General features: G+C 39.1%; 1 pseudogene; it reads right to left on the bottom strand.

The window, feature by feature from the left end:
• Positions 1-20067, bottom strand: part of LOC141569755 (RING finger protein 141 pseudogene) — a 244459-nt pseudogene extending 224392 nt beyond the window's left edge.
• Between the last annotated feature and the right edge of the window lie 3250 nt (positions 20068-23317).

Raw genomic sequence — 23317 nt, forward strand, 5'->3', positions numbered from 1 at the left:
AGTTTATTGGGATGACAATAAGTCAGACACAATGGGATTTATAGATGATGTAATACAGAATTGTACACCAGAATGATTCTTTTAAAGCAAACACCCAGCAGTCCTCAGATTTAGTTACAATCCCCATTCAAATAACAGTATAGGTAGAAATGGTAGTAAATATGTGTTTTTTTCTATTTGGAATGTAAAAGATGGAATATGTACTTTCGATGTTTGTTATGGACATATTTGGAATGTTATAAGATACAATAAGGCTTCTCAGGAAAAAACAGCAAAAGTTGCAGCAGCAAACTCCTCTCCTGTTAAGTTTCTTCCCCCTACCCTAAGTATTGTCACATGTATAGGAGTGCTACAGTATTATTTAGGGGAAAATGGAAAGATGGGGAATTGAAATTTTCAGAAGTGTATTTGGAAAGTTATTCTCTTTTACTAACTGTGTGTTTTGTTTTGCTGTGCTTTCTAGCTTAGTTTAGTTTAGCTTAGTTTCAAAAGGGCAATCCATGCACACGGGAAACATATGCATAGCAATGCATGCACACAGTTAACCTTGCTAGAGGAAAACACTGTTAAAAGTTCTGTTACCTTACAGAGATAATCTATATATTTATAAGCACATATAAGCATATCATTATAATTACAGATGTTATAAAAATCTGTGAAGTCTTGTTCTGTCAAATTTGCTTCAGAGCACCACCTGACTTCCACAGCATGGTCTAAACCAGGTGGCCAAAACAATCTCTGATAATTCAGCCAGGCAACAATATGTATTTTAATGTACTTACCCAGGATTCAAGCTACCACAGTAAGAGTAGAATGAGGGTAAATCCTGAAAAAACAATGTGTAGTACTCTTAGCAAAATGGATCTATTAGTATCTATATCATAGAACTTTTGGAAGTCCTAAAAAAATAATATGAACAAAGTACTTAAAACAGTGTCTGGCATAGAGCAAGTGATATATAAGTGTTAGCTGCAATCATCGTCATTTTTTTATTGTTGTTTGCTGTTGTTATTAGGAGAGGACAGCCTGAGGCTTCTTGAAGTTATTCCTTATTTTCTCTGTGTTTTCCTCACAGATACCTCCAAAGTTGGGGACCTCTATCTGTTACTACTCTTCCTCTGGGATACCTCTCCAACCAGGGTCTAAACCTGGAGCCAACTAATAACCAAAATTGTACCTCACAAGTTCTCCTGGATAAAAAGAAAACAGCCTCGCTGTCTGACATTCCTCTCAAGGCATCAATAAAATAAACTGTTTCATATGTTATTACTCACTACTGTTCTTGTAAAGACTGTGGAAATGTGTGGACAGACCAGCAGCACAACACATTTTCTGGGGGAATTACTCAGCCCAAAACATGTTTGTTTCCATCTCCTTTGTGTGATTCAGTTCCTCCTCATCCCTAGGGGAAGCGAACCTCACAGACAACCAGCACATCTTCTCTCACCTACCTCTTAGGAAGGGTAGGTGAATGACAACTGAGACACTAGCTTTCTCCTACCAGTAAGTCTCATCACTGGCATCTGCTTATTTCCTGCTTCCTCCCAAACATAAATTGAATGCTTGGCTCCTAATGCTAGTCTTTGTACCATCATGCAGGGACTTAACATACATGAAGTTAACCACAGAGCACCACTTTCTTGGCTCAACTCCAGTGACCTTTTTATGTACTTCAGTTGTCCACACCCAGGTCATCACTTGAAACTGCTCTACCTCTAAAATCTTAAATCCATATATCTCACTATCTGGCTACACTTTTTCCCATTAAGGGCTTTTATTTTATTATCCTCATTCCTACTACTCTTTTATCCTGTTTTCTCCTGATTTATCAGTCTCCTCCAGCCTAATTTTCTTCCCTAACTGGCATGGGCCCTACAATCCATTATTTCCACCACTATATTTTGCATACTCTTAACGTACCACATTTTACCTGGTACCACTAGAAAATTCATGGTCTCCTGCTTCAGGAAAGTTCTCAGTGCCGCACAATTTTACCAAGAATTCCTGGCCAGCTTTATCTCCCATCCCTTCCTATACCTTCACAGATTTCTTTCCATCAATCACTGCTCTAACTTTTGAATCTTCCACTTTTCCCCTCTCTAATGGTTCTTTCTACTCTGTACAGTTTGTTAAGATCTCTCATCATTTAAGAAAGTCCCTCAAATCTCTCTCTCTCCTCTTTGCTGCCCTCTCTTTCCTCTTCCTAACCCCAAGTATCTTGAAATAACAGTCTACATTCACTGTCTTCAATTTCTCTTCCCATACTCACTACTCAACACACTGAGCTCTGGTTTTGTTTCTGGGGTAGGTCACCTCCTACCCTTGTTTGTGCCTCTGTTATAAAACTTATCACTCTATTGTAATGACCACTAAACCTCAGCACCTCAAAAACTAGGATCTTGTCTAACTACTCTACGTGGTCCCAAAGCCTAGCACAGTGCTTAATTGATAGGAGGTGCTCAATAAACGAATTATGTGACAAACACTTACTGAACACCTACTAGGAACCAAGCACTATAGAGGCTCTGTTAGAATACACAACATTTATAACCCCATAATTCATTATCAAAACTATATTCAAGCACCCTTATTTTCACAGAAACTCTCTCCCCTTCATGAAAGTCATCAATACATTTAATTAAGCCACACAAACCCTTGCCCTGTGGCTTATAGCAGTCATTTAACAGTTATTGAATGTATGCCTGATAGATCTCAGCAGACACAAGAGCTACTATTTTAAATGGCCATGGAGGGACCTGTTCTTGGTCTGTTTCCTTACAGAGGGCTTTTTGGATTTTTAAGAGCCATTTCTAAACAGTTCCTAGAAACATATTTATTTGCAACTCTATTTCAACATTGCTGATAGTTTTGGTAAGCTACTAGCCAGTTTACAATCCTTCCTTTTCCTTTATCTTCAACTTCTCTCCCTTCTCTCCAAGCTTCTTGCCCTCCACCTATAAACAGGTGCAAAAGTCTCTCCTAGCCACAAAAAAAGAAATACCTAAATTAGAAACTCTGTCTTGACCCCAAGGTCCTACTTCACCTAATACCCTTACTTTTTAATCTTTTTCAAAAGTAGTCTACACTTGCTAGCTCAAATTTCCTTCTTTTCATTGGCTCTCATATCAAGTGGTCAGAAAAAAATAGAATATAGGTTAGCTTGGTCAGGTAAAAGCCTCACTGCCAAGTAAGGAAAGCCTCATAGGACACAGGAAAAACTATGGGATTGAAGTACAGAAAATGTAAATGTATTGGGGAACATGAGGCTTTTTTCTATTTTGTTTTTAGTCTATTTCATAATTTTTAAGTGGATAACACATGCATATCATGCACAGTTCAAAAGGTACAAAAGTGAGAAGTACATGTTCTACCCACTTCCACCAAATTTCTCTCTCTGGAAGTAATCAATGTGAAAAGTTTCTTATGTAATCAACAAGCTCCCAACAAACAAAAGTCCTGGACCAGATGGCTTCACAGGTGAATTTTATAAAACATTCAATAAAGAATTAACACCTATTCTCCTCAAACTATTCCAAAAATTCCAGAAAGAAGGAAGGCTACTGAGCACATTTTATGACACCACTATTACTCTAAACCCAAAACCAGACAAAAACATTACAAGAAAAGGAAACTACAGGCTGGTATCCCTAATGAACATAGACACAAAAATCCACAACAAAATACTAGAAAAGCAGATTCAGCAACACATTAAAAAGATCATACACCATGATCAAGTGGGATTCATTCCTGGTAGGCAAGATTGATTCAATATCCACAAATCAGTTAATGTCATATACCACATTAGCAAAATGAAAAATAAATCATATGATAATATCAATAGATGCAGAAAAACCATTTGAAAAAATCCAGCAGCCATTTATTATAAAAACTCTTACCCTCTGGCAACCACTAAACTATTGTCTGTGTCTATGAGTTTCTGTTTCTCATTTGTTTGTCTTGTTCTTTTGTTGTTTTTGGTTTATATACCACATATCAGTGGATGTAATACAGAATTGTACACCTGAAATCTATGTAATTTTACTAACAATTGTCACCCCAATAAATTTAATTAAAAAAAAAAAAAAAAAAAAAAAAAAACTCTTAGCAAAGTGGGAACAGAAGGATCATATATCACCATAATAAAGGACATACATGATAACCCAACAGCTAATATCATACTCTATGAGGAAAGCCTAAACCTTTCCCCTTAAGATCAGGAACAAAACAAGTTTGCCAACTTTCTCCACTTTTATTCAACAAAGTTCTAGAAGTTCTAGCCGCAGCAATCACACAAGAAAAAGAAACAAATGGCTTCCAAATTGGAAAGGAGGAAGTAAAATTATCTTTATATGCAGAATACTTGATACTATACAGGGAGAAACCGAAAAATGCAAACTAAAAAACTATTAGAGGCATTGAAGGAGGAAAAATGGCGGCATGAGGTGAGCCTCTGTAAAGCTCCTCTGGAATTTACAATGAATCGAACAACAAAAACTCTACAAAGGACTCCCTGCACAGCAGACAGGCAAGACGAAGAGGCCGACTACTGAAATCACCTACAGATGGGAGATTCGCCCTGGGGGGGGGGGGCAGAGGAGGAAACGGAGAAGTGTGAGGACGGAGCCTCACGGGCACAGGATGCAGACCTAGCTCAGTGCTCCGAGTTCGCTGCTTCCCGGAACTACTGCAGCTGTGGGAGATGGAAGAACTCAGACTGCTAGGGCTCCGCTTATGGCCCACAGGGCTGAGGGGGCACCATACAACACGGCTGAACCCAACGCTCACGGAAGAGACCTTGGAGCAAAGACTGAGGGAGGAAGGCGGAAAACGGTGGTTTAAGCCCCAACTTCCAGGCAGAGAACGGAAACCTTAGGCACTGACACTAGCCGCTGCCTCCCTACCCTCCCAGAGCTCGCCCCGCCCCCACCTGCACGGTGCTAGATGCAGAACAGTAGCAGTGTCAGACCAAAAGAACAGAATGTTTGCTGTACTGAGAACTGTGGACCGCAAACACAAATTCGCAGCCCAACTAGTTCAGGTAAAGAGTAGGGAACTGTGGAAGCAGGACCGCTGTGGTGGTGGTCACCGCCATTGCTCTGGGCCACCTCTCACAACTCACCCCGACCCTGGACCCGCCTAACAGGGCGGATCCCTGCAGGGGTAAACAGAAATGCTGAAACATACGGGTTCTGAATCTGCAGCTGGAAGAGCTTTGGAACATCAAAAGCTCTTCGCATACCCACTGGGACACTGCGCCCTATGACCTAGACAAACTATTAACAGAGGAGAAATCCGTCTCCCAGGAAATCCCCCCATTGTGTGAGAAGCTGGAATAGTGAAGAGAAAACATAGCACTACTGTGTAGGAGAAGAAAAATCAGCTGCAGTTGAAGAAAAAATAAAACATTCTACCAATAAGTAATGGAAAACAAAAGAAAGACCGCCTTCTATCAACCTGTTGCAGAAGCCACTCCTGTAGATGTCTAGGAAGAGAAATAGTAAACCAGTAATTGTCATGAATAACCAAGGCAACAAGATAGCTCAGAAAGAAAGTGAAAAATCTCCAGAAAAGGCACTTAAAGATACAGAAACATCTGACTTAAATGAGAGACAATTCAAGATTGCAGATCTGAAAAAACTCAACAAGATGCAAGAAAACACAGATAGGCAGTTAAATGAACTCAGAAACTCAATCAAAGAACAGCACGAGCATTTTATGAAAGAGACTGAAATTTCAAAAAAGAACCAAATAGAATTTCTGGAGATTAAGAACTCAATAGAAGAAATTGAGAATGAAATAACCAGCTTAGGTAGTAGAGTTGACCAGATGGAGGAAAGAATCAGTGACATCGAAGATAGAAATCTGGAAATGACAAGATGGAAGAAGAAAGAGACTTGAGACTTAAAAGAAATGAAAGAACTCTACAAGAACTTTCTGACTCCATCAGAAAGAGCAATATAAGAATAATGGGCATACCAGAAGGAGAAGAAAGAGAAAGGAACAGAGAATATATTCAAACAAATTGTCGATGAGAACTTCCCAAATTTGTGGACAGAACTGGACCCTCGAATCCAAGAAGCAAATAGAACACCTAGTTACCTCAATCCCAACAGGCCTTCTCCAAGGCACATTGTATTGAAGCTGTCTAAAATCAACGACAAAGAAAGAATCCTCAAGGCAGCCAGGGAAAAGAAGACGGTAACTTACAAAGGAAAGCCCATTAGATTATCATCAGATTTTTCAGCAGAAACTCTACAAGCCAGGAGGGAGTGGAACCAAATATTCAAACTATTGAAAGAGAGAAATCATGAGCCAAGAATAATATATCCAGCAAAGATATCCTTTAGATATGAAGGAGGAATAAAGACCTTTCCAGACATACAGAAGCTGAGGGAATTTTCTAATACACGACCTGCACTACAAGAAATACTAAAGGAGGCTATTCGACCACCATCAACAGGGACAATTTGTGGCAACCAAAACTCAAAAAGGGGAGAGTAAAGGCCTGAACCGAATATGGGAATGGAGAAAGTAAGCGTGCTGAAGAAAATGGAATACTCTAAATATCAAACTTTCTTTTACATAAACTTAAGGGTAACCACTCAAAATAAATCCAGAACTGAAATATATACTGAAATAAAAGAAGAAACAGAGGGAAACATCATAGAATACCACCACACAGAAATAATAGACAACAAGAAAGGGCAAAGAAACAATGGAGACACAGCCTTACCAGAAAACTAAAGATAGAATGACAGGAAATCCTCACATATCAATAATCACCCTAAATGTAAATGGACTGAACTCACCAATAAAAAGGCACAGAGTAGCAGATTGGATCAAAAACTAAACCCAACCATATGCTGTCTCCAAGAGACACATCTCAGCTACAAGGACAAGCATAGACTCAAAGTGAAAGGGTGGAAATTGACACTCCAAGCAAATGGTACCCAGAGAAAATCAGGTGTAGCCATAATGATATCAGATGAAACAGACTTCAAGGTGAAAAAGATAACAAGAGACAAAGATGGACATTTCATAATGGTGAAGGGACTGTACAACAAGAAGACATAACAGTCATCAATATTTATGCCCCCAATCAGGGAGCACCAAATACACCAAGCAACTACTAACAGAACTAAAGGGAGAAATTGACCAAAACACAATTATACTAGGGGACTTAAATACATCATTGACAGCTATGGATAGATCATCCAAACAGAAAATAAATAACGAAATAGTAGCCCTAAATGACACATTAGATGAAATGGACATAATTGACATTTATAGAGCACTTCATCCTAAAACATCAGACTATACATTCTTTTCTAGTGTACATGGAACATTCTCAAGGATAGACCATATATTGGGACATAAAATCAGTCTCAACAAATTTAAGAAGATTGAAATCATACCATGCATATTCTCTGATCACAAGGCTTTGAAATTCGATATCAACTGTAAAAAGTAAGCGGGAAAAAACACAAATACATGGAGATTAAACAACATACTTTTAAAGAAGGACTGGGTCAAAGAAGAAGTTAGAGGAGAGATCAAAAGATACATAGAAACAAATGACAATGAAAATACATACTACCAAAATTTTTGGGATGCAGCGAAAGCAGTTTTAAGAGGGAAATTTATCTCATTACAGGCCTATCTCAAGAAACAAGAAAACTCCCAAATAAATAACGTCATGTTACACCTTAAAGAACTAGAAAAAGAACAAGTCAAACCCAAGGTCAGCAGAAGAAAGGAAATAACAAAAATTAGAGCAGAACTAAATGAAATAGAGAACAAAAAGACAATAGAAAAAATTAATGTGACAAAGAGCTGGTTCTTTGAAAAGATTAACAAAATTGACAAACCCTTGGCTAGACTTACTAAGATAAAAAGAGAGAAGACACTGATTAACAAAATCAGAAACGAAAAGGGAAGTTATCACGACACCACAGAAATACAAAGGATCATCCAAGAATACTATGAAGGACTATATGCCACCAAATTCAACAACCTAGAAGAAATGGACAAGTTCTTAGAAACATATAGCCTTCCAAGGCTGAACCATGAAGAACTGGAAAATCTAAACAGACCGATCACCAGTAACTAAATTGAATCAGTCATCCAAAACCTTCCCAAAAGCAAAAGTCCGGGACCAGATGGCTTCACTAGTGAATTCTACCAAACCTTCAAAGAGGATCTAATACCAATCCTGCACAAACTCTTCCAAAAATTGAAGAAGAGACAGTACTCCCTAACTCATTTTATGAGGCCAACATTACCCTGATACCAAAACCTGGTAAGGACAGCACAAAAAAGAAAACTACAGACCAATATCTCTGATGAATACCGATGCAAAAATCCTAAATAAAATTCTAGCAAATCGAATACAACAATGCATTAAAAAGATTATTCATCACGACCAAGTGGGGTTCATCCTCGTGCAAAAGAATGAAACTGGACTGCTATTTGTCACCATGTAACAAAGTTAATTCAAAATGGATCAAAGACTTAAGCATAAGACCTGACACAATAAACTGCATAGAAGAAAACATAGGTACTAAACTTATGGACCTTGGGTTCAAAGAGCATTTTATGAACTTGACTCCAAAGGCAATGGAAGTAAAAGCTAAAATAAACGAATGGGACTATATGAAACTTAAAAGCTTCTGCACAGCAAAAGAAACCATTGACAAAATAAAGAGGCCACCAACTGAATGGGAGAAGATTTTTGCAAACAGTGCCTCCGATAAGGGCTAGTATCCAGAATATACAAGGAACTCATGCAACTCAACAACAAAAAACAAACAACCCAATTGAAAAATGGGCAGAGGACTTGAAGAGACATTTCTCCAAAGAGGACATACAAATGGCAAATAGACATATGAAAAATGCTCAACATCACTAATCATCAGAGAAATGCAAATCAAAACCACAATGAGATATCACCTCACCCCAGTCAGAATGGCTATCATCAACAAGACAAATAGTAACAAATGTTGGAGAGGCTGTGGAGAAAAAGGAACCCTCATACACTGTTGGTGGGAATGCAGACTGGTGCAGCCGTTATGGAAGGCAGTGTGGAGGTTCCTCAAAAATTACGAATAGAATTGCCATATGACCCAGCAATCCCTCTCCTGGGTATCTACCCAAAAATCTGAAAACATTTAGAGATAAAGACACGTGTGCTCCAATGTTCATTGCAGCTTTGTTTACGGTGGCCAAGACATGGAAACAACCAAAATGTCCTTCGATAGATGAATGGATAAAGAAGTTGTGGTATATATACACAATGGAATACTATTTGGCAGTAAGAAAAGATGATATAGGAACATTTGTGACAACATGGATGGATCTTGAGAGAGTAATGCTGAGCGAAACAAGTCAGACAGAAAAAGCAGAGAACCATGTGATTTCACTGATATGTGGTATATAAACCAAAAACAACAAAAGAACAAGACAAACAAATGAAACAGAAACTCATAGACACAGACAATAGTTTAGTGGTTGCCAGAGGGTAAGGGGGGAGGGGGGTGGGAGATGAGGGTAAGGGGGATCGAATATATGGTGATGGAAGGAGAACTGACTCTGGGTGATGAACACACAATGGGATTTATAGATGATGTAATACAGAATTGTTCACCTGAAATCTATGTAATTTTACTAACAATTGTCACCCCAATAAATTTAATTAAAATAAATAAATAAATAAATAAATTTAAAAAAAAAAAAAGAAACTGCAGTATCATTTATACAATGGAGTATTACTTGGCCATAAAGAAGAATGAAATCTTACCATTTGCAATGATTGGATGAACCTAGAGAACATTATGCTAAGTGAAATAAGTCAGCTGGAGAAAGACAAATACCATCTGATCTCACTTACATGTGGACTCTAAAGAACTGAATTGGCAAAGTGAACAGAAATAGTCTCAGAGATATAGAGGGAAACAATGATGGTTGCTAGATGGGAGAAGGAAGGGATTAGACAGTATAAATTGGTAACTACAATATTGCCATGGGGATATGAAAGACAGTTTGGGGAACACAATGATGTTGTAAAAATTTTGTAGGGTGTCAGATGGGCACATATCTTATTAGGGAGACTACTTGATGGATGGTGTAGATGCTTGACTACTGCACTGTACACCTGAAGCTAAAGCTGAATAATACTATGTCAACTATAATTTAATATATACATATAGTCATGTGATATGGAGTACAGCATAGGGAATAGAGTCAGTGGAATTGTAGATATATGTGATGTCAGAGGGGTAACAGATTCCGGGAGGAGGGCTATTACTTTGTGAGGGATGAAATGTCTTAACTATTACATTGTTTTGTACACCTGAAACTAATAATAAAAAAGTTTTTTATGTATCATTCCAGAGATACTCTATGCATTTATAGTTATTCACATAGATGGAGTCTCTATACCCAATGGTAGAAAACAATAGGAAGTGCTATAAGAAGTGTGAACTGACAAGAGGAGGAGTTGTTGAAGAATTAGGGGATATCATCTTCCCTCTAATATACTCTTCCTCTGGAGTCCCTGCCTCCATTAATAGCCTTTCAATTTTCCCAAGTTGCTGAAAGTGCAAAACTTCTGAGCATCTCCCATTGCTACAGTGGTCTGAAGTTTACAAATCACTGTCACAACCCTTTCATCATCGAATTTTGGCATAACACCTTGAGCTAAGCAGAGTCCTAATGGTTATATGTACATTATAATTAATCTGGTTAATAACAACTCCACCCACCCTTGCTACTGCTACATCTAATTTCATTTCCAAAATGTAAATTACATACATCCACTCATCACCACCTCCACTATTCAACCTTCCTTCAAGCCTTCATTACTTCTCATCTGTAAAATTGGAATCGTTGCCTACTATATGTGCTTGTTAACTACACTTGGTAAAATTAAATAAGAGCTACAATACCACAAGTTTTTGTTCTCAAAAAAAATTTTTTCCCTTTCTCCTTTTCTCCCCAATATCTCCCCACCTTTAATCCATTCTTCACATTACATATCTGATTCATAAAAATGATGTAGAATTCTTGATTTTGCATGTGTGTGTCCATCCTCTATTGATCCCAATATCACAGCATCAAAATATGACAACTTACCTGGACTTTGAGGGAAAGCACCAGAAAATTCTAGGTGCAACCATACCAATTTCATTCTTAGTGCCTCTCAAAGGCATTGTTTTTAGTCTAGGGTAGCATCACTGACATTTAGAAGCAAAGAAGGTCAACAAAGGCCGTGCATTTTCCACCTAGAAAAATCCTTCATTACTCAATTCAAATGTCACCTTCTTCTTGAAACCTCCAAAATTCTGCCCACATCACCTCTTCACCCAAATTTGAATGAATCTTTCCTTTCTCTAGATTACCAAAGGTGGGAGGAAGGAAGCAGGGAAAGTGAAAGAGGGAGAGGGAGTGAGAGAGAGGGTAAGAAAGAAAAGGAGAGGGAGAGGGAGAGTGGGAGGGGAGAACAGGAGCGGGAGAGGGGAAAGTAGACAAGAGAGTTTAACTTCTGTCTTTCCCTGGTCTGGTATAGCCCAGTGGCTCCGTTAGCAGTTCTGACAAAACTATTATCCCACCTCCTAAAATATGCCCAACTGAGTAAGGTTAAAATGATGGTTACCAGGCAGCAGGTAAGGGGATCTCCTCCACCCCTAATTTCCATTAGAAATTAAAGACACATACAATAAAACATGCTTTACTCTTAAATAAACTTATTTATTTTCAGTTTAATTAACTTTTATACATATAATTTTAGCATAGCTTAATTTTATCATATATTTCATAATCTGCTTTGTAACAATTAAATTGTGAACATTTTCCCATGTCATTAACTTTTCTTTAAAAATATTTTAATAGTTTTATAAGTCTTCTATCTTGTCTCCATCCATAATATATGAGTATCCATTCCCCCATTCTTGGATATTTACATTCTTCTTTTACAAATAATGCTATAATAAAAGTACATAAATATTTATCTGAATCTATTCCCTCAGGAAAGAGTCTTAAAAGTTGAATTTCTGAGTCATATGATATTAAGATTTTTAGAGCTGTTGAAACATACCATCAAACTGTATCAAAATAGCATACCAATTTAATCCACTGTCAACGTACATAAATGTCCATCTCACTGCATTCTCACCAGCATAAAGTATTATGATAGGCAACAAAAAATGACATACCATCATTGATTCAATTTGATGTCCTTGATTACTAGTAAAATGGAAGTTCAGTAATGTTACTATACATGGTTTGTTTTCCCTGTTCTGCAAATTACCTATATATTTTCTTTGCCCTTTTTTTACTAGAATCTTGCTCATTTTTATCAGTTTACATGTATTTTGATATATTTAGCATGTTACATAGTAATCATAATTATATACATTTGATTCTCATTATTCACAGTAGTTATGCTTTATAAAGTCACTGCAAACACTGAATTAGCAAATCCTGAACTTTTTTTCCTGGGGAAATACATTTAAGTTTTTGTGAGCCTCTGTCACATTTTTGTCAACAAATCAATACATACTTTGTTTATGTGTGTTTCTGTTTTAAGACACTTTGATACATATATACATATATATATAGATATATAGATATGTATATACACATACATGCATGCATGCATGCATACATACATACATACATACATATGTATATGATTCGTTACCATTGAACTGAATGCCAACAGTACTATATCATATGACTGAACTAAACTTATCTAACCTACGTATTTTCTCCATAAGGCACATCACAGCCTTCTTTCACTCAGGAACACTAAACAGAAATTCAACACTAAGTTTCAGGAACATCTTAAACAGCAAAATCACCAAACAAAAAGCACAAAAATGTGAAAAGCATGGCACTAAATACACCACGAAAAGTGCACTTATTTATAGTATGAGAGCTGAAACAAGAAGGCAGAGAATTGTTGAACCTCAGCTGGGTACATGCACATTGTGCAATTCAAATGTTTTGCAACTCTGTACATATCCATGAATGACCATAAAAACACCAAAGGTATTGATTTGGGGGTTATGAATAAACTTTAGCAAGTTGATAAATTCGCAAATATAGAATCCACAAATGAGGATTGACTGCATTTGTCATATTTGTTACATAGATTTCATTTGTCATTTGCATTTTAATTTTGCTCATGTTTAAGATTGACAGAGGTTTTCATTTGTATATATGCAAATATATAGCCCTTCCTTTTGTGATATATTATTTTACAACTATGCAAAGAGGAAATAATTTATTCAACTACACTTTCTTCTATTTTTAAAATCTTCAATATTCTCACAAAACTCTTTAATACACCTGAAATTCAGTTTGGTGGATGGTGTATCAAATCTGTTTGGAAAGTAACAAGCAAACCAATCACCAATCAATGAACTTCATGTTTTGAACACTGTATTATTCTGACTCCCAATGAAGTGACCTCCTAAATACAGGTCATCCAGTTCTAGAGTATCTAAGAAGCTGCAAAAAAATGGAAAAACAAGGGGACAAGTCTAACCTTTTCCACTAAACCAAGTGTTGGATATCAAGAAATGAGATGGAGCTGGTGATACCCTACAGCTCCTTCATGGCTGCATTCTGCAGTGAAGTGGGGCCAAGTATGGAGCTAGAGGCCAAGTCTCTACCAGGAACTACAACGAGCCAAATGCAGTTCTCTCCATGCCACAGCACACTATTTCTCAGAGCACTGTCAAGAATATCCTGCGATGGAGTCACCTGAAGTGTTTGTTAAAGCAAAGTTTCCTGGGCCCCATTGCAGACCTAATGAATCTGAATATTGGTGACTGGGTGCCCAGAGTCTCCATTTTTAACAAGCTTCCCAGGTAAAATTTTTGCATGCTAAGATTTGAGACTCACTGCTATAAACAATCACTAGTTCATGATTTGGGGGGGGAAGTGTCAAAAATATGGCTTATCAGTAGTGTCTGCTAAAAGACTTAGGAGGTTTAGTCAACAATATACATAATATGAGTCAGTGGTGAGATATGGAGACCCAAAATGAGCTAATGCACTCACAAATAAAAGTATAATTCCTAGAATTAAGGAGACGATGGTCTTTCTGTTTCTCCACACCATACCAGGATACTGTGTTTAGCTTTAAAACACCACACCTCAAAAATGATAAAACCAAAATATGATTATGTCCTCAGAAGGACAACTTGGCCAATGGAGAGGTTAGAACCCAAGACAAATGCTGAATTATTTTTGATCATTCCGACATCTACAGATGTCAAGTCTAGAAAATTGAATCATCTGTATAACATCAACTTTCAACCTCAAATAGCTAAAGAGATATCATATGGAAGAGATCCCTCTGCCTAGGCAAGGTCATCATGCATGTAACTTTATATACCTTCCCCTTGGCTGTTGATTTTCAAATCTGTATCCCCAAACTTGGTCATGCTCTTGAACTTCAGCCCTTCTGAAATCTCTGCACCTGGATTTTTCACAAGCACCTCAAACATTACATGGTTAAAATCAAATAATGATTATCCCCATTTTCACAGATAATGAATCTGAAACTCAAAGAAGTTAAAGAATTTTCCATGGGTTCCAGCATAGAAATTAAACCCAATCTGTCTGAATCTAAAGCTTATGCTCTTTCCATTTTGCTTATGCTGGCTTCTGCGGTATAAGGAAAACATACACACACACACACACACACACACACACACACACGCACGCACACACACCAGGACTCTACATGTATATTTTTTAGCTCTGAAACAAAGTACCAAGTTTCACAGGAGAGTTGGTCTTTCCTGAAAAACAAACCTGCTCTAAGAAACCTTAATATTAAATTTGCTAGATTGCACTTAAAAATAAAAAAAAATCCCTGGCAATATCAGGAGCAAAATTATTACGTGGAAGAAGTTGGAGAAGTCCCTTCCCCTCTGGATCAGTTTCCTGTTCTTCAAAACAGATAAGCTTGTCTGCACTTTGAAGGTCTTTCTGTCCTCTTACAGCAGTGCCAATCTGAGAGTCTATGGAAGACAGTGTTTCGTATAAGGTACAGACATTATGAATAAACAGTCATGCCATTTAGCTTGTGTAATAGCTCAGCTGTGTTCCAACACAATCCTCCAGGACCTGCTGGACTAGAGGCTGATCATATATCTTCATATTCTCATCTACTCCAGGCACCCAGCCCAGCATGACATACTCATCCACACAGTTCTGACTCACCTCTGGCAATACTAGCTCTTTACTCAACTGGAGAAGTGATCAGGTAAAAAGTAGAAATTCTGTCACATTTTTCCCTACATATGGTTCTGATGTGCTCTCCCAAAGTCACTTACTAGCTGCATGACCTTAGGCAAGTCACTTAACTGCTCTGAGCCTCCATTTTCTCATCTGTAAAAGAAATTCTAAAAACACATAATCACCTGATGTGAAAATTAAGAAATAATGTGTGTAAAATCACCAGGCACAGGCTAGGTGCTTAGTAAACAGTTCCTTCATTCAATGTCACCCTTGGCTGGGCCACACCAGCTAACTCCAAGGTTTCCTTGGATTCACTAGTTATTCTCAGGGTTTACTTTCCACCTCTTCTTTCTGATCATCACCCCGCCCATCAACTAGACAAAGACCATTCTTGGAGATTCTCTCAATCCACTGAACTGCAGCAATTAAGACTGCATTCGAGATTTTGTAGCAAAATGTAAAACCCTAACAGGTAGTCAGCCAGCTTCTGCTTAAACATTTCCTATGATAGGGAACTCATTTCCTTCTAACACACCCCATTTTATCTGCAGTCAACTCTGCTATAACTACTACCTAGCAATCCTAATTTTACCACTTGGGATCACATCATAGAGATAAAATCCCTTTTCTTCTGATAACCCTACAGATACTGAAAGAGAGCTACCAAGCCCCAGTCTGCCTTCCAGGCTTCTCTACTTAACCTCTATTTTGTCTTTGTCCCTCTTTAAAAGATAACTGCCATAACTGAGCACAATACCTCAGGTGTGGTTCTACAAACTCAGAAAAGAGTGGAATAATCGCTTTCCTTATTCTAGACTCTACAATATTATTAATGCAGCCAGAGTTTCCATTAACTTTTTTGTTAGCCATATTAAACATATACCCATGCTGTAGAATTGCTAACATTCTTTTTAATTTTATGAAACTTATGCAAGATGTCACATTTATTCCTACCACATTAATTCTGTTTTTCCCCCTTCTTCCGTCCCCCCTACTCCAGTTTAAGCTGTTGTTTCTCAGTCTGTTTGTATAGGACACAGCTCCCTTGCCAATGCTGGCATTATTGAGCCTTGCGCTCCCCCCCTGACTGAGGCAGTGGGTCGCCAGTCATCAGTCGGCCGCTCACAGCAGCTCAATGCAGCTCTCGCCGGCTGCTGACCACTCACGATGGCTGCCAGCCACTCACGCTGGCTGCCGGCCACTCATGGCAGCACACGGCATCCCATGGCAGCTCAGAGCAGCTCATGGCTGCTCACGCTGGCTGCCGGCCACCGGCCACTCCTGGCAGTACACAGTAGCCCACGGCAGCACAGCAGCCCGTGGCAGTCCACAGCAGCCCACGCCAACCTCCGGCTGCTCACGGCAGTCCAGCTCCAGGGAGAGCCATTGTTCATAATCTTAACTGTAGAGGGCGCAGCTAACTGGCCCATGTGGGAATCGAACCAGCCACCTCAGCGTTAGGAGCACGGCGCTCCAACCACCTGAGCCACCAGGCCAGCCAATTCTGTTACTTTTGAAATATTTTTTGCAGTCTAGTAAATTCTTCTTGGATTCCTAGTTCCATCATCCAGTATATATACTTCGTCTCCTACTCCAGTTCTCTCTTAAAGGTTGATGAGCATACTCTTCTATATCGCCATCCAAGTCATTAACTAAAATGTTGAAACCAAGACAGAGCCAGTCACAGAGCCCTACAGCCTACCACCAGGGATCTCTCTTTGTAATAGTGAAGTTCAACCTTTATTCCTGCCTTCAACACACCTAAGGGCCCTCCTACCACCCATTCCCATCAATCACAGTAGCTCACAAATATTAGATAGCCAACAAAGGGCAGGCCTTCTAAAGGGGAGTACTGTAATGAAGGGAAAGGCCTATGTGGTTTGGAAAAACCCTCATCCAGGTGATTCTGATAAACCCCTCAGAGAATGTGCTCTGACCACCCTACCCCCCCACACTTCTTAATAATTCTTGCTCCAGAGAAACAGAATCAATAATTAGCACCCTTTGTGGATAGTTTCCTCATCTGTATGATGGAGCTATTAACACATAGCTCATACAGCTGTTGTGAAGATTAGATTAATGTATATAAAGTACTTAGCACAATGCCTGGCACATAGTAAGTGCTCAATAAATAGTAGCACTTAAAAGAAAACTATTTCAGAACCCCACTAAAGGAAAAATGTTCCAGCTCATGTTTCCCCTATCTTATTCACCAGAATGTCATAAAAATAAAAATCTTTGTTGTCATGTGCCTTGCTGTGATACAGGTACACTGCAATCATCACATAATTGCACCCATTAGTCAAGTGACTCTATCAAAAGAGGCCACATTTCCAAGCCAACAAATCTGAATACAGGACACAGCTCCCTATGGGGCTATTATAGCCACAAACATATTAAAGTTTTATTGTTTTCAAGTTCATGCTGTACTGCCTGACCTGGGTCCCATCCTCCTTACCTCTGAGTGGCAGAATCAGGACTTTCACATTCATGAAGGTCCACATCATTGCCCTCACTATTTCTTCTTTACCTGACCTGCTATTTTCAGAGAGGGTGTCAGAATCCAGGTGAGGTAATCCAGGCTTGCTTTGCAACAGAATAATTTCAAAATGTTTGTGGCTGAAGGACAGATTGTGATACCTCACCCTGTTTACAGTGGGCCACATCTATCACCTATATCTCTGACATGATACCCCATCTCCCACCACCCACTTTGAGTCACCACAGTTTATGATGCTGCATACCATATTTCAGGGCTTCCGGTGGCCACAGGTCCACGATGAAGTAGGAACTGAAACTGGAACCGGGGATATCTGTGAGTCTGCAACACTGGAAGCCATTTTATGCTGTGGCTTTTCTGAGTGTCACTTTAATGATAATCAATATACTATTATAAAAATAACAATGGCTCATAGCTATATTGTGTTTTATATAAAGTACTTCAATGAACAGTTTCTCATTTACTCCTCAAAATAGTTCAGTAGCTTCATTTGGGAAAAATATTGCTGAAAATTTTAAAAGAAATTGCCCTTATCAAGCTAAATTATCTATTAATTCCCTCATACATACACAAAAATAAAACCTGCCACACAATCTAGTTTAATCAAACAAAAATGTTACATGGCAGCTATTTTGCTCCAAAAGGCATTAAACTCTAAGGTTCTCATTTTTTAGGGCAGATGATATTAACTTTATTTTTTAAATGAGGAAAGCAAGTCTTTGGGAGGTTAGATAATTTGCTCAAGGTCCACATAACAAATAGCAGAACCATGATTCAAAACCTGGGTTATCTGACTCCAAATCTCCTGATTTCTTTTTCCTACCTTAACATTTGGAAGTTCCATTCAACTGCCTTGACTAAAATGGCTGCCATCCTCCCCTGTCAAGAAATAGGCAGTGGCTAACTGAATCCATCTTCCTAAAAGACATCTTTCAAATTACAGGATCCTAAGCCAAATTCTCTCACAAAAGGATCAATTTCCTTCCAGGCAGCTAAGTTCTTATGCCATTATAAGAATCCTTTCTTTTTTACATTATTGTAAGCAGCCATACAACCTCATCCAAGTACAGAAATATCTGAGACATACAGCACCAAACCAGAGCTCCAACCCCACCCTCAGTCTTGCAGCATTCTGTCACTCATCATCAAAACATCCAACCTTCTCACTGTCCCACTGCTGAGATTTTTAACAAATTAGTAATGATGCAGCCTATAAAATTTTCATTTTTCACCCTCCTTTTTTTTTAGTCCCTTCCCTTCACACTGCAGTCCCCACAAAGCACAGAAAGACAACCACCTAGGAGAAATCCAAACATAGGCCAATTTCTACTTCAGCCAACTACAATGAGATAGATAATGAGTCCCACAGGGAGAAATTATATACTATTCTCAACTTACCACCGTCTTATACATCTCTCTTAAAAATTGCAAGGTATAGCTTAACTCAATTCTAATTAACTGTCATTCACTTCATGTCTTACCTATTGTAATTAGCTCTTTTCTTCAAGATTTACCAATCCTTCCTTCTAATCTAAATAGCATCCCTAAACAGCTAAAAAGCATCATGACAATCCACAGTTAAAGGAGTGGGAAGTTTGTCATTCATGGTTTGGACTCTAAATAATTGCAACCTAAGATGAGGCCAGACACAAAGTATGGGCCCAGGGGCTGGCTTGAAGAACCAGGCATCACTGGGGCCACATATAACCAAGTCTCAGTTCCAGCCAGATGGGGCTGCTAGATGGGATCATCTCCAATAATACTTCCCAAACAAACCAAGGCAAAGCCAAAAATCCTGCATTACCTCCTTAAAATGGCCTCTCACCTCTCAAATATATATATATATATATATATATATATATATATATATATATATATATATATATATATATATATATATGTGTGAGTGCAAACTAACCTCTTTTGAGCCTCCACTCAACCAACCCTGGCTCCTGTATTTTCCAGTCTTATTTGATCTGTTGTATTTCCTAGTTCTCATCTCAGTTTAAACTTCTGTAAGTACCTGATTCCTTGCTTTGGCTCGAATCAGCATCATCTTCAGCCATCTTCCTGGGTTTACCGACCTCAGGTTCCAGCTCTGGAGAATTAGTTTAAACTGGTCAAAATAGATTTAAACTGGACTGAACTTATTTTCTTTGTGAGAAAAGATCTGAACTGGTTAAGAGCAAGTTCTGACCACTTTAAACCTATTTGGGCCAGTTTTATATTGCTAATGCAAAAACAAGCCACTGAAGGGATCAAGATTGATCAGTAATCAGATGAAGCAGCTTCAGTCTGTAGAGAAGACCAGTGGGGGGTTCAAAAAGGACCTGAAGCTAAGGACCATACCATTTGTGGTAGTGATGCTGGAGGGGGAATCAGAAAGGACCTAATAGTCTGTGAGGTAGGATCAAACCACTATAGACCCCGGGGGAGGAGCTAAAAGAAACTGATGCTCAATGACGCAGGATTAAATCATTGGCGTGAGACAGGAGGGGGAAAGATGCTGATGCTCTCCAGATAGGATCAAACTACTGACATGTATAGGGAACTGAACAGGGATGCTTTTCTATAAGGTATCATCAAACCTCTCTGGGGTAAGGATAGAAATAAGAAGGGAGAGTAAGAACATAAAGGGCCTAGGAGTCTGTGGGACAGGATCAGACTACTGTGGAGGATTGGCAGAAAGGGGGGATGTTTTTCTAAGAAGCAGGATCAAACCACTGTGGAAGGGAGGGGAGCACAAAAAAGCTGAAATTTCTTGAAGCAAATTTAAATTCTTTGTAGTAAAATAAAAGAGGATATGCTATTCTGTAAGACAGAATTAAACTGTTTTTGTAATTAATAGAGGGTATTTACATGTATTATCTAATTTGCTCTTTACTGCCCTGATGGTTGGGTCAGACCATCTTCTCACAAAGGCCTCTGCAGTAGCTTGCTGAGGGCCCCTGATGGTTGCTAGGCAACAGTGTAGCAGCTGCCTGATAAACCTTGCCCTTTTGACATTAACCCCTTCCAGGGCTTTTGGAAGGGAAATACTATGTACACACATGAAAAAACTGGGGAGCAAATTGAAGCAGTATCATCAAATGCTAGGTGGGGAAGAGTGGGAGATAACCACACAGCAAGTAGTTGAAAAATAATAGCTATGTAGAAGAAGCAAAACTCACAGAAACACAGCCCTGTAGACAAAGCATCATGTCCAAGCCCCCACAAGACTTTTGAGTCTTCCTATGACATACCTAATCAGTGGTGCTTGAATACATTTGATGAAAAACGGGAGGTTCTAACCTCCTGGTTAGAAAATGGGAAATCTGTCCCATTTTCTTATAATTCTGGTCTCTTTATTTTTATTTTGAGCTAAACTCTCCCTCTTCCATCGGTTCCACCCAGTAGTCCTGAGTTCTGTCTCTAGAGCAGAGGTAAGCAACCTAGACCTTGTAGGCCACATCCAACCCACTGCCTATTTTTTCATAGTGTGAGTTAAGAATGTTTAACATTTTTAAATGGCTGGGGAAAATATTTCATGATATATGAAAATTACATGAAATTCAAATTTCAGTCCATAAATGAAGTTTTGTTGGAACACAACCATGCTCATTCATTTACATATTGTTTATGGCTGCTTTCCTGCTACCACAGTAGGGTTGAGTAGCTGAATCAAAGACCTTATGGCTCCCAGATCCTAAAATATTTACTATCTGCCCCTTTACAGAATAAGTTTGCTGACCCCTGATATGGAGCAACATAGAATCAGTTTTGAATAAGACTCTGCATATATAGGAATGTAATGGGAATGCTAGATATAAAAGAGAATCCCAAATTCTCAAAGGGAGAGAAGGGTCTAGTGCCAAAACCCTCAGAGCCCACAAATAACTTTAAGCCACTTCTCATGGGATTCCTGGGATAAGGAATAGATTTAGCCTGTATGGAATTGCTGGGAGTCTCCAAGAAGAATGAGAGAACAGCTGAAAGGGAAGGTTGGGATCAGAATGTGAAAGGCCTTGAATACCAAATACAGTTGCTTGGACACCCTGAAAACAATGGAAGAGCCACTATTGGATTTCAGATTGGGATAGGGTTGAGTGACAGGGTAAAAGGACTTGAGGAAGATGATTCATGCTTCCAGACATGACCCTAGTTCTATTTCAGCTCTAGGCAAGTTGCAATGATCTGAGAAGTTCAGATCATTCTGGTCAGTCAGATTCAGAAACATCTCAATATAGGTATCACAGTCTGAACACAATCTGGTTGGAGGCAAGGATCCTACAATAAATAAAAAATAAATGCTGAATCAGTTTCCAAGGATTTCTGCCTTAGGAGCATAAGAGGACCCTCATCACATCTTTATCTGAGTCTTACTCACTTTTCCAGACCCAAATCAACCATATGTCTTCCAGGGATCTTGTCCTCCTCTGAACTCCTTTAGCACTTCTTTGTACGACTCATGTGGTCCTCACTCTACCCTATCTAATACTGAAATAATTTCTTTCTGAAATAGCCTGTTTCCCCGGAAAGACCTTGAGATCCTAGAAGAAAGGAATCCTAACTGATACCTCTCTGTGTTCCCATAGTATCTGATTGGTTGGTAAAGATGTTGATCCAATGACCTAGTGCTCCCTCAATGTAGAGAGGCCCTCACTTAGGGGACTTCAGATACTTTGAGAACTATGTCATCTCTAGCCACATATCCACCTTTCTAGACTGGATAGCCTGGGAAGAGGTGAAGCCTAGAGATATATTATAGTCAGTCCTGGGCTGCAATGACCATGCAAAGAGGAGCTAGCTCTTTCTGGGTCTGATGCCACAAAGACACTGGCTCCCCATCATTCTTGCCTTCATGAGCTTAGGCCTGAATGCCCTGGTCAGGAAGACAAAGCCCACAGTTCTGGCTGCCAAGCATCCAGTCCCATTTTCCATGGCCTCTGTTGATCCTGGACCCAGCCTTAAGGCTGGACTCAACAGATTTAGGATGAAAATAGGCCCTTGGCTGAGAGGGCTGGCTTTCCACAAAGTGCTCCTTCCCCCAACGGCCAAAGCAAACGCCACTGGCTGGGGCTAAAAGCCAGCCAGCCTCTCCCGACCTCTGCTGGACAGCACCAAAGAGGCCTAGAGTCAACAGTGCATGGACAGGTCTGCTATTTTATTCCTTTTCATTCCTCAAACATGAGATTTCCCTTCAGTGAATCTAAACAACCAAATAGAACTAAAGTCAGCTCTAACCTCTAGGAAAATGTCAAAGATCCCCCATAGGCCTCAATTGTCAAGAGTTACGGATTCAGCATAGCCCCCACCTCCACTCCCCTCAGCATCTCAAGCATGTTCAAGCCCACAGGCCACCTTCTGGAGTCCGTTTAAATTGATTTCCTCTTTGATTCACTGGTTGTTTAGTAGCATGTTGTTTAGTCTCCACATATTTGTGTTTTGTTTGTTTTTTCCCCAGTTTTCTTCTTATAGTTGATTTCTAGTTTTATGCCATTGTGGTCAGATTGATATGATTCCAATCTTGTTGAATTTATTGATGTTTGTGTTGTGGCCTAATGTGTGACCTATTCTGGAGAATGT

The sequence above is a fragment of the Rhinolophus sinicus genome, chromosome X (genome assembly GCF_036562045.2).
Source record: "Rhinolophus sinicus isolate RSC01 chromosome X, ASM3656204v1, whole genome shotgun sequence".
In the NCBI taxonomy this organism is placed as follows: Eukaryota; Metazoa; Chordata; class Mammalia; order Chiroptera; family Rhinolophidae; genus Rhinolophus; species Rhinolophus sinicus.